The sequence below is a fragment of the Hypanus sabinus genome, chromosome 5, assembly GCF_030144855.1.
Source record: "Hypanus sabinus isolate sHypSab1 chromosome 5, sHypSab1.hap1, whole genome shotgun sequence".
NCBI classification, from domain to species: Eukaryota; Metazoa; Chordata; class Chondrichthyes; order Myliobatiformes; family Dasyatidae; genus Hypanus; species Hypanus sabinus.
Window position 1 is genome coordinate 27,819,525 of NC_082710.1, and position 15,417 is coordinate 27,834,941.

The window sequence follows — 15,417 nt, forward strand, 5'->3', positions numbered from 1 at the left end:
CCAGTACTTCATCCTTTCTTCTTGATGCCTTAATAATGAAGTTCAAATTCACCTTGGTGAACTTAATGGTCAAGTTCACCTTGACCTTACCTACCACTCCATGAGCCTCCATATCCAACAGATCATCCTCTGCAACTTCCACCATCTCCAATGGGATCCCACCACTAAACATATCTTTACCCACCCCACCCCTAGCTTTCTGCAGGGATTGCTCCCACTGTGATTTTCTTGTCCATTCACCCCTCCCCGCCAAACTTCCTCCTGGCACACCCCTGCAAGCCCCCTAAGTTCTGCACCCTCCCCATTCACCCTGTCCCCCACCTCCATTCAGGGCACCAAACAGTCCTTCCATATGAGTCCACACTTCACTTGCGAATCTACTGGGATTGTCTATTGTGTCCAGTGCTCCTGATGTGACCTCCTCTACATTGGTGAGACCTGTTGTAAGTTGGGGAACCGTTTTGTCGAGCACCTTCGCTTCATTCACCAAAAGTGGCTAACTTAAATTCCAAATGTCACTCTCGTTTCGACATGTCGGTCCAAGATGAGGTACCCTCATTGTGGAGGGATAGCACCTTATACTTCACTTGTATAGGCTCCAAATTTATGGTGTGAATATTAATTTCTCTTTCCTGTTTAAAAAAAATCTCTTCCTTTTCCTTCTTCTTCTCTTCCCCACTTTGGCCTCTCACCTCTTTTCATCTGCCTATCACCTCCCCCTGGGTCCCTTCCTCTTTCCCTTTCTCCTATGGACCATTCTCCTTTCCTATTCGATTCCTTCTTCTCTAGCCCTTTACCTTTCTCAGTGATCTGGCATCAACTTCCCCTCCTCTCACCTTTTGTATTCTGGCATCTTCCCCCTTCTTATTCAGTCCTGAAGAAGGGTCTTTGTCTGAAATATCCAATGTTTATTCATTTCCATAGATGCTGTTTGACCTGCTGAGATCCTCCACTGTGTATTGATTTGGATTTCTGTAGACTTTCTTGTGTTTATTTATTCTTGTGTTTGCACAGTTTGTCTCCTTTTGCATATTGTGTGTGTGTGTGTGTAGTTTTTAATTGATTCTATTGTATTTCTTAGTTCTACTGAGAATGCCTGCAAGAAAACGAATGCCATATAGTACATGTTGACATATACATACTTTGCTAATAAATTTACTTTAAACTTCTAACTTCTAAACTTTGAAATAAGAATGTTAAAAGGTTGCCTGACTGAGCTCTTTGTGCTTATCAACCAACGGCAATGGTTTAATTCCTGCCACTGCCTGTAAGGAGTTTGTACCTTCACTGCATGGGTTTCCTCCTGATAGTCCAGTTTCCTCCACAGTTCAAAGACATACCAGTTGGTAGATTAATCGGTCATTGTAAATTGCCCTGTGATTGTAGTAGTCCTCCGTTAGTCTCGATAGACCATGGATTTGTGCCTTGGAAAGTTTCCAGGGTACAAGCCTGGGCAAGGTTTTTTTTTGAATGATTGGCAATTGCCCAAGCTGCAAGTCTCCCCTCTCCACACCACTGATGTTGTCCAAGGGAAGGGCATTATGATGTGATTAGACTAGGGTTGATTTGGGGGATTGCTGGGTGGTTGGCTTGAAGGGCCTATTCCATGCTGTAGCTCATTAAAAAAATAAATAAAAGTTTGCTGGTTTACATGGAAGCTGTTTCATAATATTGGAACTAAGAAAATAAGTTTAAATCAAGTTAATTAAATCATTAATGATTTAATTGCAAATTCTGTAAAAAAAATTTATAGCCTGGTAACAATGTGGAACTCTTTACAGCAATAGACAATAGACAATAGAAAGTAGGTGCAAGAGTAGGCCATTCGGCCCTTCTAGCCAGCACCGCCATTCACTGTGATCATGGCTGATCATACACAATCAGTACCCTGTTCCTGCCCTCTCCCCATATCCCTTGACCCCGCTATCTATAAGAGCTCTATCTAACTCTCTCTTGAATGCATCCAGAGACTTGGCCTCTACTGCCGCCTGGGGCAGAGCATTCCACATATCCACCACTCTCTGGGTGAAAAGGTTTTTCTGCATCTCTGTTCTAAATGGCCTACCCCTTATTCTTAAACTGTGGCCTCGAGTTCTGGACTCACCCTTCAGCGGGAACATGCTTCCTGCTTCCAGCGTGTCCAATCCTTTAAAAAATCTTATACGTTTCAATCAGATCCCCTCTCATCCTTCTAAATTCCAGTGTATACAAGCCCAGTCGCTCCAATCTTTCAACATATGACAGTCCTGCCATTCCAGGAATTAACTTTGTGAACCTACGCTGCACTCCCTCAATAGCAAGAATGTCCTTCCTCAAATTTGGAGACCAAAACTGCACACAATACTCCAGGTGGGGTCTCACCAGGGCCCTGTACAGCTGCAGAAGGAACTCTTTACTCCTATACTCAATTCCTCTTGTTATAAAAGCCAGCGTGCCATTAGCTTTCTTCACTGCCTGCTGTACCTGCATGCTTGCTTTCATTGACTGATGTACAAGAACACCTAGATCTCATTGTACTTCCCCTTTTCCTAACTTGACTCCATTTAGATAGTAATCTGCCTTCCTGTTCTTACCACCAAAGTGGATAACCTCACATTTATCCACATTAAACTGCATCTGCCATACATTTGCCCACTCACCCAACCTGTCCAATTCACCCTGCATTGTCATAACATCCTCCTGACATTTCACACTGCCACCCAGCTTTGTGTCATCAGCAAATTTGCTAATGTTACTTTTAATCCCTTCATCTAAATCATTAATGTATATTGTAAACAGCTGCGGTCCCAGCACGAACCTTGCGGTACCCCACTGGTCACAGCCTGCCATTTCGAAAGGGACCCGTTAATCACTACTCTTTGTTTCCTGTCAGCCAGCCAATTTTCAATCCATGTCAGTACTCTGCCCCCAATACCATGTGCCCTAATTTTGCCCACAAATCTCCTATGTGGGACTTTATCAAAAGCTTTCTGGAAGTCCAGGTACACTACATCCACTGCCTCTGTCTTGTCCATTTTCAAAGTTACATCCTCAAAAAACTCCGTAAGATTAGTCAAGCATAATTTTCCCTTCGTAAATCCATGCTGACTCGGACTGATCCTTCTACTGCTATCCAAATGTGTCATAATTTCCTCTTTTATAATTGACTCCAGCATCTTTCCCACCACTGACGTCAGGCTAACTGGTCTATAATTCCCTATTTTCTCTCTCCCTCCTTTCTTGAAAAGTGGGACAACATTAGCCACCCTCCAATCAGCAGGAACTGTTCCTGAATCTATAGAACATTGGAAAATGATTACCAATGCGTCCACAATTTCTAGAGCCACCTCTTTAAGTACCCTGGGATGCAGACCATCAGGTCCCAGGGACTTATCAGCCTTCAGACTCAACAGTCTATCCAACACCGTTACTTGCCTAATATAAATTTCCTTCAGTTCATCCTTTACCCTAGTTCCTTTGGCCACTATTACATCTGGAAGATTGTTTGTATCTTCCCTAGTGAAGACAGATCCAAAGTACTTGTTCAACTCACCTGCCATTTCCTTGGTCCCCATAATAAATTCACCTGTTTCTGTCTTCAATGGCCCAATTTTGGTCTTAACTATGTTTTTGCTATTCACATACCTAAAGAAGCTTTTACTATCCTCCTTTATATTCTTGGCTAGTTTACCTTCGTACCTCATTTTTTCTTGGTGTATTGCCTTTTTTGTTATCTTCTGTTGCTCTTTAAAAGCTTCCCAGTCCTCCGGTTTCCCACTCATCTTTGCTATGTTATACTTCTTCTCTTTTATTTTTATACTGCCCTTTACTTCCCTCATCAGCCACGGCCACCCCTTACTCCCCTTAGGATCTTTCTTCCTCTTTGGAATGAACCGATCCTGGACCTTCTGGATTATTCCCAGAAATACCTGCCATTTTTGTTCCACTGTCTTCCCTGCTAGGGTATTGTTCCATTGAACTTTGGCCAGCTCCTCCCTCATAGCTCCATAGTTCCCTTTGTTCAACTGTAATACTGACACATCTGATTTTTCCTTCTCCTTCTCAAATTGTAGGTTAAAACATATCATATTATGGTCACTACCTCCTAATGGTTTCTTTACCTCGAGGTCCCTGATCAAATCCGGTTCATTGCACAACACTAAATCTAGAATTGCCTTCTCCCTGGTAGGTTCCAGTACAAGCTGTTCTAAGAATCCATCTTGGAGGCACTCCACAAACTCCCTTTCTTGGTGTCCAGTACCATTCTGATTCTCCCAGTCTACCTGCATGTTGAAATCCCCCATGACAACTGTATCATTACCTTTGTGACATGCCAATTTTAACTCTTCATTCAACTTACACCCTACATCCAGACTGCTGTTTCGAATGTAGCAAGGGATAGTTGAGTTGACAAGTAGAGATGTATTTAATGAGAAGGCAGATAAATTTGCCACTTTGTTCTCCATAACAAGGCTGAATTGACAATGCAGGATAAATGGGCAGCTTGAACTTGTGGCTTAGTGATTTGCAGAAATATTGTATCCTCAGTAGATGGATTACCAAAGCTTCATCTTTGTTTGTAGCAAAGACTTTTTTTGACAGATATTATGGTCCTGATGGATCACCATTGGGAACACCCCTAGAGTAAAGCAATGCACAAGAAGATTATTTGGCCCGTTATAGCTGTGTTAGTTCTTTATAAAGGTTGTCCAATTTACCTAACTTCCCTGAATATTTTCCACTTTTATACAGTCCATTGATTGGGTATGAATTATAGCCAAAATTGTGCCTGGTTTGTAAATGGCATTTTTGCTGGAATTGGTGCTTATGCTTATAGGCCGTGATCCAATGCTGGTATTTTTAAACATTTAAACAAAATTTAGGTATTTAATGACTCATTAAGGAAATTAGTTACAAAAATAAATCTTCATTTAGAAATGATGGCTGTCCAGCATGTCCGATGATTACAGGAAACCTGTGTGGGAGAGTTTTTAAAGTGGTAAAGCTGTTGCATTGGGGCAGTTCCATTCTCTTGACCTCAGAAGTCCAGATCCAGTGGTATGAAAAGGCGTCACAAACTGGGGCCTTCCTTGGTGTTACAATCATAAAAGGCAAATAAATTAAATCAATGTCAACCTATCACATTTGAGTTACTTGAAAATTACTCTAGCAAAGTTACTGTTAAAGATATTCAGAATTATCTGTACTGCATTACAATACTTACATTTTTAATACATTTAAAAGCACTGTGTTTAAAACATTTTAAACCAGCTTTGAGTGTCCTCGTGACATGTTTCAGTTTAATTTTTGGGGCAATCTCAAAAGCCTGCAAATGAGCATAATTAATCTGCAACTTCCAGTTAATTAACCCTGAGGGCATGGCAAGTTTTGAGGACTGGAATGCCTTTCAAAATTAATGAAAAACGTTACAGATACACAAGTTTTGCTAATTACAAGTAAAGCCTAAACTTTGCAACATGATTGTGGGCATATTAAAAATGAACTGGATTTGTGAAGATTCAGAGAGCGCAGAAGCAGGTCTAGCTATGCTATTTGTATTTGTCTGCATTTGGCCAATCTCCCTCTGAATCTTTCCGGTCCATGTACAATACCTGTATGAATGTCTTTTTAATGTTCAGAATCAGAATCAGAATCAGGTTTATTATCACTAACATAGTAGTAAAATTTGCAGTTTTGTGACAGTGGTATGGTGCAAGATATACAAACTTAATAAAAGTTACAATAAAGAAAGTAAATAGCACAACAGAGAAACAATGAAGTAAAGTTCCTGGATTCATGGACCATTCAGCGACTGGATGGCAGAAGCTGCTCCTAAAGCATTGAGTGCAGGTCTTCAGGCTCCTGTACCTCCCCCGCTGTGGTAGTAACGAGAAGAAGGCATCTCCCAGGTGGTGAGGGTCATTAATGATGGATGACACCTTCTTGAGGTCTGTTGAAGATGTCCTCAAAGGTGGGGAGTCTCCACCACTTCCTCTGACAGTTCATTCCTTTTTTCCTATCCTCCTCTGCATGAAAAATATATTTATTCCTTTTGCTGAGATACAGCATGGAATTAGCCCTTCTGGCTCTTTGAGCTATGCCATCCAGCAACTCATCTACTTAACACTAGCCTAATCAAGAGGCAATTTACATCGACCAATTAACCCACTAAGTGGTACGTCTTTGGAATGTGGGAGGAAACCAGAGCACCCAGAGAAGGACGTTCATCGGGAAGACATATGGACTCCTTACAGATGACATTGGATTTAAACCCTGAGCTCTGACATCTTGAGCTGTAATAGCGTTGCACCAACTGGTACGTTACCATGGCGCCCATCAGATTCCCTTCAATTTATGCTCTTCTCACTTTAGATCTATGCCCTCTAGTTTTAAACTCCCCTACCCTCAGAATAAAATCCGATCCACTAGCTTATTGATGCCCCACGTAATTTTATAGACTCTATAAAGTCACTCTTCAGCCTTATTCGATCCAGGGAAAGAGCTGCAGTCTAACCAATCTCTTTGAATATCTCTGACCCTTCTTATAACTCCTTACAAACCAACCCCTGCTGAAGTTAAAAGGAAATTTACCTGATTGCCATCATGGATTGATGCTTTTATATCCATTTATCAGCAAAATCAAACTTAAACTTAAAAAATTTAAGATTCAAATTCATCCATCTGGCATAATTTTGTATCTGAAATAGGCATTTAACCCATTTTTGATCAAAGGGAAGACTGTTCAATTATATAATCTGTTTATAGTATGCTTAGTTAGTGCTGGGATATCTCAAGGGTAACAAACAGATGAGACAATAAATTAAAATACTAAAATTACTAACAGCTATAAAGTGCTGCTAGTGCATCAACATACTATGGGGAAGATTCTGCTGGGACGGCATCTCGGTCACAGTCCCAGGGAAATCTCTGTAAATACTATTAATCACATTAATGGAAGATCTTTCTCCATGGACTTACTACTTAATAATATATGCAACTTGACAAGAGATCATATGAGACATTAGCTAAATAATTAGAACACTACTGTGCATCCCCAATGCTTGAAACATTCCAACTGGCTTCCAGCAGCTCATTGCCATATGGCATGCAGATTTTATTTATACCTACAAGTGCTACATCATGTTGCTCACAGTGCTGTTTCTGAATTACTCTAGATGACTTAGATCAGTGGCTTATATGGTCTTTACTTTAAGATTACAGGCCATGTGCCTCTGGAACATTTAACATTTGATTTCTGTACAGAAGACTAAGTACTGCCATTGAATTTTGTGCATAGAAGTGGACTCTGTGGGCAGCTGTGTACTGGCCAGATAGAAGCATCTTCCAGTATTTGGTCCTTTAGTCAGGGAAGACTGTAAAATTATGGTCAGATCCTTTGCAATAACTTTTCTTGTTTCTTTTATGTTGTTAAGGAATATAAATGTGCTTCCTACTCTAATTCCAGTGCTTGTCTTAGATATCTGCAAATGCTGTCTCTTCAAGAACACATCATGTATGATTTAAGTATGATGATGTTTCTGCAAATATTTCCTACAGCACTGATTTCATGCTGTAGAAGCACATTTTTCCCTCCTTCGCCCTACTATCTGTTTTACTCACCTCATCCCTCACCACATTAAGGGTCCAAATGGTCCTTCCAGGTGAGGCAACACTTCACCTGTGAGTCTGTTGGGGTCATCTACTGTATCCAGTGCTCCCATTGTTGCATCTCCTACACTGGGGAGACCTGATTAAGATTGGGGAACTGCTTCATTGAGTACCTTCGTTCCATCTGCCACAAAAGGCAGGAATTTCTTGAGCATTCCCATTTCAATACAGCTTCCAATTCTCATTCTGATATGTTGCTCTATGGCCTCCTCTATTCAGATTCAGTTTATTGTCATTTAGAAACCAAAAATGCAATGCAGTTAAAAAATGAGACAACGTTCCCCCAGAATGATATCACAAAAGCATATGACATAACAGACTGCACCAGAAAATCCACGTAACGTTTGGCAATCCCCAGTAGAGTCTGGAGAAGCTGCTGCTTATTAATATCGCGCTACCATCTAGCACGTTTCCCGGAAAGGAGCTCCAAAGCCACCAGACAAAAACAAGACCAAAAACTAAAGCTACAAGACCTGCACAAAACCACATAGTTACAATATATAGTTACAACAGTGCAAGCTATAGCATAATTGATTTAAAAAACAGACTATGGGCACAGTAAAAATAGTCCAAGATGTTAAAGGACTATAAGTTCTAAAGAAATCACCACACAGTTTCCATAAGTCCTCAGGGTCCTGATAGACTCGTCATCCCACGCAGGTGGCAGAAGGGAATACCCTCGCTATGGACTTACAAGGCACCGCCTGACTCAGCCTTGCAGACGCAGCACACAATGGAAACTCAGTCGAAACCAGTCTCGCAGACGCAGCACACATCGAAAGCGACCTGAGTCCATCGAAAGGACTCCGAGTCCGTCAAACCTCTGAGCCGATGACTATCTCCTCCAGCATAGCTTCTCCGAGCACCATCCTCTGCCGAGCGTATTAAGACGGCCCTGCCAATGGCCATTGTCACAATAAGGCCAAATTCAGATTCAAGGAGCAACACCTCATATTCCATCTGGGTAGCGTTCAACCTGATGGAATGAACATCAATTTCTCCAACTTCTGGTAATTTCTTCGCCCTCCCCCTTATCTCTTTTTCAACTCCCCATGCTGGCTCCCTTCTTATTCATTCTCTTTTCCTCACCTGTTCATCACCTCTCTCTGGTGCCCCTTCTTCTTTTCCTTTATTTCATGGTCCACTGTCCTCTCCTATCAGATTCCTTTTTCTTCAGCCCTTTATCTCTCCCTCCTATCACCTCCCATCTTATTACTTCATTCTTAATTTCCCACCAACAAACCTCCCCCCTCACCTCATTGCACCTATCACCTACCAGCTTTAATCCTTTCTCAGCTCCCACCTTCTTATTCTGGGTGCTTCCAAATTCATTTCCAATCCGAATGAAGAGTCTCAGCCCAAAATATTATCTGTTTCAAACAAGAGAAAATCTGCAGATACTGGAAATCCAAGCAGCACATCCAAAATGCAGGCCAACTGGAGTTCCTCTAGCATTTAGTGAATATTATTCCTTCCTATAAATGCTGCCTGACCTGCTGAGTCCCTCCAGCTTCTTGTGGAGTTTTGCATAATATTTCCAGGATCTGCAGAATCACATGTGTCTAGATGAAGAGTGTTATAATCTGTACATTAAACCTGCACATTTGGTTTTTGCTCCTTCTGTAAATGTTGTTTCTATTTTTTTTTGTTTAAACCCCTCATAATTTTAAACAAATTAATTGCCTTTGCTTTGCCTCTTCTGTTACAAAATAACATTAACCAACCTTTTCTTGACAATTTTTTGTAAGGTTGTTTTGCATCTCATTCAGGGTAATCACATATTTCTTCTTAGTGATAACTGGGTTAATACGAAGGGTGATTGATAAGTTCGTGGCCTAAGGTAGAAGGAGTCAATTTTAGAAAACCTAGCACAATTATTTTTCAACATAGTCGCCTCCTACATTTACACACTTAGTCCAGTGATTGTGGAGCACACAAATCTTGGACTTCCAGAAAGTGTCAATAGCAGGGGTGATTGATAAGTTTGTGGCCTAAGGTAGAAGGAGATGAGTCATTAACTTCAAACTGTCCAAATACTTGTAGATCCTATTTCTTAGTACTCCTTCCAATAATTTACCTACTACCAATGTCAAACTTACTGGCCTATAATTTCCCAGATTACTTGTAGAGCCTTTTTTAAACAACTGAACAACATGAGCTATCCTCCAATCCTCCGGCACCTCACCCATAGACACCGACATTTTAAATATATCTGCCAGGGCCCTTGCAATTTCAGGTCCTGGGGACTTATCTACTCTGATTTGCCTCAAGACAGCAAGCACCTGTTCCTCTTCAATCTGTATAGGTTCCATGACCTCACTACCTGTTTGCCTTATTTCCATTGACTCCATGCTAATTTCCTCAGCAGATACAGATGCAGAAAACCCATTTAAAATCTCCCCCATTTCTTTTGTTCCATACATAGCCGACCACTCTGATCTTCAAGAGGTCCAATTTTATCCCTTACTATCCTTTTGCTCTTAATATAACTGTAGAGGCTCTTTGGATTATTCTTCACCTTGACTGCCAAAGCAACTTCATATCCTCGTTTAGCCCTCCTGATCTCTTTCTTAAGTATTTTTTACACTTTTTATACTCCTCGAGCACCTTATTTGCTTCCTGTTTCTTATACATGTCACACATCTCTCTCTTCTTCTTTATCAGAATTCCAATATCCCTCGAGAACCAAGGTTCCTTATTCTTAGAGCAAACACAAGGAAATTTGCAGATGCTGGAAATTCAAAAAAACAACACACACAAAATGCTGGTGGAACACAGCAGGCCGGGCAGCATCTATAAGGAGAAGCACTGTTGATGTTTCGGGTCGAGACCGTCCAGACGAAGGCTCTCGGCCCGAAACGTCGATAGTGCTTCCCCTTATAGTTGCTGCCTGGCCTGCTGTGTTCCACCAGCATTTTGTGTGTGTTGTTCCTTATTCTTATTCACTTTGCCTTTAATCCTGACAGGAATATACAAATTCTGCACTCTCAAAATTTCCCCTTTGAAGGCCTCCTACTTACCAATCACATCCTTGCCAGAGGACAACCTGTTCCAATCCACGCTTTTTAGACTCTTTTTCATTTCTTCAAATTTGGCCTTTTTCCATTTTAGAACCTCAACCTGAGGACGAGATCTATCTTTATCTATGATCAAGTTGAAACTAATGGTGTTATGATCACTGGAACCAAAGTGTTCCCCTACACACACTTTCATCACCTGTCCTAACTCGTTTCTTAATAGAACTAATATTATATCCTCTCTAGTTGGTACCTCTATATATTGACTTAGAAAACATCCCTGAACACATTTTACAAACTCTAACCCAACTACATCTTTAACAGTATGGGAGTCCCAATCAATGTGAGGAAAATTAAAATCTCCTACTATTACAACTTTATGTTTCCTGCAGTTGTCTGCTCTCTCTCTGCAGATTTGCTCCTCCGATTTTCGCTGACTATTGAGTGGTCTATAATACAACCCTATTAATGTGGTCATACCTTCCCTGTTTCTCAGCTCCACCCATATGGCCTTGGTACACAAGCCCTTTAATCTGTCCTGCCTGAGCACTGTTGTAATATTTTCCCTGACTAGCAATGCCACCACCCCACCCTTCATTCCTCTGCCTCTATCACGTCTGAAACGTCGGAACCCTGGAACATTGAGCTGCCAGTCCTGACCCTCCTGTAGCCAAGTTTCACTAATGGCTATAATGTCGTAATTCCATGTGTCAATCCAGGCCCTCAGCTTGTCAGCCTTCCCCACAATACTCCTCGCATTGAAATAGACACACCTCAGAAGATTATTACCACCATACACAACCCTTCTATTTGTGACTTGGCATCAACTTTTAACATAATTTATTTTCACCCCCGCTCCACTATCTACTCTGGCACTCTGGTTCCCATCCGCCTGCAAATCTAGTTTAAACCCTCCTCGATAACTCTAACAAACCTCCCTGCAAGGATATTGGTCCCCCTGTAGTTCAGGTGTAACGCGTCTCTCTTGTACAGGTCCCACCTGCCCCAGAAGTACCAATGATCCTGAAATCTGAAACCCTGCCCCCTACACCAATTCCTCAGCCACGAGTTCATCCTCCAGAGCATCCTAATCACTGGCACATGGCACTGGTAGCAATCCTGAGATTACCACCCTCGAGGTCCTGCTTTTTAACTTCCTACCAAGCTCTCTATACTCACTCTTCAGGACCTCCTCACTCTTTCTTCCTACGTCATTGGTACCGATGTGTAACATGACATCTGGCTGCTCACCCTCCCATTTCAGAATGCTCTGCACGCAATCAGAGACATCCCCGACCCTGGCACCCAAGAGGCAACAAACCATCCGGGAGTTACTGTCACAACCACAGAACCTCCTGTTTGTACCTCTAACTATCGAGTCCCCTATCACTTTTCTGGGATATGAACATTGTTGGGAATCCCTCCTGAAGATAGTGATGCTGAGACATAGAGCAGTATAGTTTAGGATCAGTCCATACTAATCCATATTAACTCCATCTATCGGCACATCACCTATATCATACCATCCCCTGATTGTTTCTGTGCCTGTCCAATTGCTTCTTAAGCATTACTATTAAATCTGCTTCCATCTCTTGCTCTGGAGCTCTGTGTTAAAAAATCATAAATCTCTGTTAAACTTTCCCCTTTCCTACCTTAAAGCAATACCCTCTAATATTTGATATTTCTGACCTGGGAGAAAGACTCTGACTCTCTACCCTAACAATAATTTCACATGCTTTAATCAGGTTTCTCTTCAGCTTCTAATATTCCAGTGGAAAACTTCTTGATGGGACCCAGAGTAATAGAGCAGTGAAAGAAGTGCATGGAGTAAAGCCAGATCTAACATATAGAGAAGCTTTGATAGAGAGAAGCAGAATAAAAGGTGTAAACTTAGTAAGGTAGAAGGGCTAAAATGTGTGTACCTCAATGCAAGAAACATCAGGAACAAAGGTGATGAACTGAGAGCTTGGATACATACATGGAATTATGATGTAATGGCCATTACAGAGACTTGGCTGGCACCAGGGCAGGAATGGATTCTCAATATTCCTGGATTTCAGTGCTTTAAAATGGGTAGAGAGGGGGGGGAAGGGGAAGAGGGGTGGCATTACTGGTCAGGGATACTATTACAGCTACAGAAAGGGTGGGTAATGTAGCAGGATCTTCTTTTGAGTCAGTATGGGTGGAAGTCAGGAACAAGAAGGGAGCAGTTCCTCTACTGGGGGTATTCTATAGGCCCCCTGGTAACAGCAGAGATACTGAGGAGCAGATTGGGAGGTAGGTTTTGGAAAGGTGCAAAAATAACAGGGTTGTTATCATGGGTGACTTTAACTTCCATAATATTGATTGGCACTTGATTAGTTCCAAGGGTTTAGATGGGGCAGAGTTTGTTAAGTGTGTCCAGGATGGATTCCTGTCACAGTATGTTGACAGGCCGACTAGGGGGAATGCCATACCAGATCTAGTATTAGGTAACGGACCGGGTCAGGTCACAGATCTGTCAGTGGGTGAGCATCTGGGGGACAGTGATCACCGCTCCCTGACCTTTAGCATTATCATGGAAAAGGATAGAACCAGAGAGGACAGAAAAATTTTTAATGGGGGAAGGGCAAATTATGAGGCTATAAGGCTAGAACTTGCAGGTGTGAATTGGGATGATGTTTTTGCAGGGAAATGTACTATGGACATGTGGTCAATGTTTAAGGATCTCTTGCAGGATGTTAGGGATAAATTTGTCCCGGTGAGGAAGATAAAGAATGGTAGGGTGAAGGAACCATGGGTGACAAGTGAGGTGGAAAATCTAGTCAGGTGGAAGAAGGCAGCATACATGATGTTTAGGAAGCAAGGATCAGATGGGTCTATTGAGGAATATAGGGTAGCAAGAAAGGAGCTTAAGAAGGGGCTGAGAAGAGCAAGAAGGGGGCATGAGAAGGCCTTGGCAAGTAGGGTAAAGGAAAACCCCAAGGCATTCTTCAATTATGTGAAGAACAAAAGGATGACAGGAGTGAAGGTAGTTCGATTAGAGATAAAAGTGGGAAGATGCGCCTGGAGGCTGTGGAAGTGAGTGAGGTCCTCAATGAATGGTTCTCTTCGGTATTCACCAATGAGAGGGAACTTGATGACGGTGAGGACAATATGAGTGAGGTTGATGTTCTGGAGCATGTTGATATTAAGGGAGAGGAGGTGTTGAAGTTGTTAAAATACATTAGGATGGATAAGCCCCCGGGGCCTGATGGAATATTCCCCAGGCTGCTCCACAAGGCGAGGGAAGAGATTGCTGAGCTAGGATCTGGCTAGGATCTTTATGTCCTCGTTGTCCACAGGAATGGTACCGGAGGATTGGAGGGAGGCGAATGATATCCCCTTGTTCAAAAAAGGTAGTAGGGATAATCTGGGTAATTATAGACCAGTGAGCCTTACGTCTGTGGTGGGAAAGCTGTTGGAAAAGATTCTTAGAGATAGGATCTATGGGCATTTAGAGAATCATGGTCTGATCAGGGACAGTCAGCATGGCTTTGTGAAGGGCAGATCGTGCCTAACAAGCCTGATAGAGTTCTTTGAGGAGGTTACCAGGCATATAGATGAGGGTAGTGCAGTGGATGTGATCTACGTGGATTTTAGTAAGGCATTTGACAAGATTCCACACAGTAGGCTTATTCAGAAAGTCAGAAGGCATGGGATCCAGGGAAGTTTGGCCAGGTGGATTCAGAATTGGCTTGCCTGCAGAAGGCAGAGGGTCGTGGTGGAGGGAGTACATTTGGATTGGAGGGTTATGACTAGTGGTGTCCCACAAGGATCTGTTCTGGGACCTTTACTTTTCGTGATTTTTATTAACGACCTGGATGTGGGGGTAGAAGGATGGGCTGGCAAGTTTGCAGATGACACAAAGGTTGGTGGTGTTGTAGGTAATGTAGAGGATTGTCGAAGATTGCAGAGAGAAATTGATAGGATGCAGAAGTGGGCTGAGAAGTGGCAGATGGAGTTCAACCCGGAGAAATGTGAGGTGGTACACTTTGGAAGGACAAAATCTAAGGCAGAATACAAAGTAAATGGCAGGATACTTGGTGGTGTGGAGGAACAGAGGGATCTGGGGGGGGGGGGTACATGTCCACAGATCCCTTAAAGTTGCCTCACAGGTAGATAGGGTAGTTAAGAAAGCTTATGGGGTAACATACAACCATAGAACCATAGAACACTACAGCACAGTACAGGCCCTTCAGCCCTCCATGTTGTGCTGACCCATATAATCCTTAAAAAAAAGTACTGAACCCACCCTACCCCATAACCCTCCTTTTTCATCCATATGCCTGTCTAAGAGGCTCTTAAATACCCCTAATGTTTTAGCTTCCACCACCATCCCTGGCAAGTCACTCCAGGCTCTCACAAACCTCTGTGTAAAAACCTTACCCTTGATGTCTCCCCTAAACTTCCTTCCCTTAATTTTGTACATATGCCCTCTGGTGTTTGCTATTGGTGCCCTGGGAAACAGGTACTAACTATCCACTCTATCTATGCCTCTCATAATCTTGTAGACCTCTATCATGTCCCCTCTCATTCTTCTACTCTCCAAAGAGAAAAGTCCCAGCTCTGCTAACCTTGCTTCATATGCCTTGTTCTCCAAAACAGGCAACATCCTGGTAAATCTCCTCTCCATAGCTTCCACATCCTCCCTATAATGAGGTGACCAGAACTGAATACAATACTCTAAGTGCGGTCTCACCAGAGATTTGTAGAGTTGCAACATGACCTCTCT